Below are 4,039 nucleotides of genomic sequence, written 5' to 3' on the forward strand. Positions count from 1 at the left end.
TTTTTTTTGCGGTACGCGGGCCTCTCACCGCTGCGGCCTCTCCCGCTGCGGAGCACAGGCTCCGGGCGCGCAGGCCCAGCGGCCACGGCCCACGGGCCCAGGCGCTCCGCGGCACGCGGGATCCTCCCAGACCGGGGCACGAACCCGCGTCCCCTGCATCGGCAGGCGGACTCCCAACCACTGCGCCACCAGGGAAGCCCAAAACTTTTTTTTTTAATGATGCAGTATTAGTGCGTTCTGGAAAAGGACCCAGTTCTCCACCCTCCCACACTCATGAACTCGTGGCCAAGAAGAGCAAGAAGCACTGAGCATGGCCTGTGCGTCCTTGGTGGCCTCAGATACCGCCCCCCCCCCACCACCACCACACCCCTGCACAGAATCCTGGTCAGGACCCTTCTCTTGCTTGTCACCTGGTTCAGGTTGGAGCCACAGATGCCCATCGACTCCCTGGCCGGGTCCGGATTCCTTCTTGTGCCTTTCCTGCCAGAACGGCCCCCGCAGCCCTGGGCATCTGGCCTGGAAACTCAGCCCCCACCCCCAGCAGCGCCGTGCCCCCCGGGAACTGCCCAGCCTTTGAACTCACAGTTTTTCCTTTGAACAGCCCTCCCCTTGCCTCTTATAACTTCCACCTTCTTAGGGAGCATCGGAGCCCACAGCACCAGTGAGGGCCACTGATAATCATCCTTGTTCTACAGTTGTGAACCTACATCCCCCTCAATCTAGAACATTCTCAAGCCCCTTGAACGCAGAGGCCACGCCACAGGGCAATCCCGATCAATACCTCCTACCAAGGGAATGAGCCTCCCCACTTCCCTAATCTCCCTGACAACATGGGGTTGGGATGCGCCCCCTTGGGCTCCCACCAGGAACAGAGGCCGAGAAACCAGTGCTGAAATAAGCTCATCCCAGAAACGCAGATCAAGAAAAAGGAAGATACAGGGTACTGAACGTTCGAGTGTTACAAAGGTCACTGGGGAGAATTAAAACCAGCGGCCTGGATGCTACGACCACCTGCATTCAAAGGAAGCAGATATCCTTAAGACCAAAAAAAACATTTTTCTAACGCGGTTGAAACGCCAGTCAGCTCGGAGCTAAAGGGAGTGAGTTCCCCATCTCTAGAGGCATTCAAGAAAAGGCTGGACGGTACTTGCACAAAGTGGCTCTCTGCGGTCCCCTCCAACGCTGAGAGTCTCTGTTTCTATGAATCTAAGCAAAAGTCAAGCAGGTGCGTCGTCCGGCCCTTCTTGCTGGCTCTGTAGCTGGCTTCTTAGCGGGTGTCATCCAGGTTTGGTTGACCCTGCCTCCCCCAATAATTTCCCAGTAGGAGATTCTTGGCCTCAAAGGAGATGTTGAATGCTTCTCCACCTGGGACATCAAGGGGGTGCGTTTGGGGTTATCCCAATGGCAGGAGGGAGCCAGTGGCGTTCAGTGCTGAGCGAAAGGGACAGCAGTGCTTCCTGCATGTCAAGCAATTGTCCCACCCCAAATGCCAGTGGCTCCTGCCTTGGAAAATTCGGGGTTTCTAAGCAGCCTTGGGCCTGCATCTTCTGGAACCCAGCACTGCTCCGGTGAGGCCAGGGCATTTGGGCGTCTGGTGGGGTTTTTTAATTTGTGTTTCTGCTCTGTTTCCCAAATGTCTAATAAAGGACAGGGACCATGTTCCAGGCGCAGATGAGTTACCTGGAGGCTGAGGCAGGAGAGGCTGGTGGATGGGCCTCTGCAGGCTGCCCTCCGAAAGGCCGCTCCATCCTGGGCCAGCTTGTCCCCCACCCCTGCCCAGAGCGCCTCCTTTTCTAAAAGGTGCCTGGGCATCTGCCAGGTCACCCCGAACTCCAGGTTCAGGTGGCTGGCTCTGCTCAGCTGAGAGGGACACGTGACCCGCGAGGCCCGCAAGTCCACAGTAAATGCAATAACTCCTGGAAAGCCAGTGTTCCACTGGAAGAGAAAAAGGAGCCCGGGACAGGAACAGATGCATTTCACCTAACCTGACAATTACTGAGCGGCTGCAGAGGTGACAGAAGGACGAAAGAGGCAGACGCATCCTGCCCTCAAGGAGCCTGCAGCATAACAAGAAGTTCCAGCACGGACCCCCTGGTTCACCGTGGCCCACCGACCACCCGCTCCGGACCACCAGCAGCCATAGACAACGGGCAAGTGGAACCAAGGATCCCAACCCAACCTCACAGCCCCTCCAGAATAGAGAGAGGCCCCCGGCGTGGCTGTCTCCAGGTCCACCACCTGTCCACAGGTGTGTGAAGTTCTGAGGCACAGCTCCGTCCATATGGGGCCACCTAAGGCTGCTACCCACACCCTCTGAAATCGGATTTGTGAAAGATTTGTATCTGCGGGGCAGTTGTTTTTGGCTGAAATGCAACGGATGTCGAGCCCTCCTTGTAAAGGAACATTGAGTTTTCCTCTTGTGACACATGGGATGCATCATAAGTCCCTCCCCAAGTCGTAGTTCACACACCCATCCTTCCGACGGCGAGTTTTGTGGTTTTTAAAAACAAAAACAATTCATTCTGATTACTGTCGTGATATGAAGGCATCATTTCCATGAGCTTTGGGGGATTTTTATGTGAAATAAACTATCACTGAGAAGGGAGGTTTGTGACTTTTGTCCACGTCCAAGGGATGTGGCACTGGTCTTGGTTGTGGTGCAGAGGAAGGAGCTTTCACGGGATGGGAGGGGTCACAGCTCAATACCAAGCGACCTTGGGCAACCTTGGGTGACTTTGGGCCATGGCCTATATCCTCTTGCTTCTATCTCCCATCTGCAGAATGGGAGCCCCGGCTGGGTTCTTCCCGAGGCCCCTTTTGGCTCTGCCTGTCTGTGATTCAGGTTCCTTTCCTGTCCCCAGTCTTCTCTGGAATCAAACTTAGTCAACAGTTAATAATATTAATTACTAGTATTAAGCAGTTCTCCAACCCCGGCAGACACGAGCTGGGTATCCTACAATTTATCTCAATCCTGACACTACCTGTTCGGGCAGACCTTACAGGCTAAGGGTTCAGCCCCACAAGACGGCCCCGACTTCAGACACCAGTCAACCTCAGGTCCTACAATAGGGTACAATTCAGCAATAGTCAGTCAGATGGGAGAGATGCACAAAGTGAGGTGTGGGGAAGGGGGCGGAGCTTCTACGCCCCCTCTGGGCACCACCCTCCCAGCACCTCCCTGTGTCCACCTAGTGGAAGCTCTACAAAAAATGTTTAGGGATTTTCATGGAGGCATGATGGATTACACCACTGGCCACTGATGAAAGTTCCATCCCTCTAATCCCAGGGTCAGTGGGGTACCTTGGCCACCAGCCCCGATCCTGTGGTTATAGGGCGTTTCCAAAAGTCACCTCGTAGCACAAACTCAGGTGTGGTTGAAAGAGCTTGTTATGAAAGCAAAGGATGCTTCCTTCACCTTTATTATCTGGAGCCATTTCAGGCACAGAGGACATAAGACCAAATATTATCATAAAAGGGACTTCCCTGGTAGGCCAGCGGTTAAAACTCCACGCTTCCATGGCAGGGGGCATGGGTTAGATCCTTGGTCGGGGAAGTTCCACATGCTGTGCAGTGTGACAAAGAAAAATAATTTCCAAAAAAAAAAAATGTATATATTATAACAAAAGATGTTCCCTCTTCTGACGTAGGAAATTACGAGGGTTTTAGGGGCTTTGTGCCGGGAACTGGGAACTAAGTCCAACTATGTTTCTTATTATAAATCATAATATCACAATAATAACAGTAGCAGTAATAATAATAGTCTGAATCCAACCTAGCACAGGCCGCATGTTACTGAGAGGGGGGCGTCTGAGGCAGAGAGAGGGTATGTGGCTCACCTGGGGTCACCCGGACCCTGAGTGATTGGTCTGAGGTCTGATTCTGTGCCACCCCCGGCCACCCCATTGCTCGGCTGGAGACCCACGACCCTCTGCCAGCTGCAGGACATTGGGGGCTGTCCCCCTCAAAGGGTCAGAGTGGACCCTCCCATGTCAGGTACAGGAGGAGTCCTCTCATTGTCCCTGCCCAGGATTTTGGGACC

Source organism: Lipotes vexillifer, unplaced genomic scaffold (assembly GCF_000442215.2).
Source record: "Lipotes vexillifer unplaced genomic scaffold, Lipotes_vexillifer_v1.1 scaffold1011, whole genome shotgun sequence".
NCBI classification, from domain to species: Eukaryota; Metazoa; Chordata; class Mammalia; order Artiodactyla; family Lipotidae; genus Lipotes; species Lipotes vexillifer.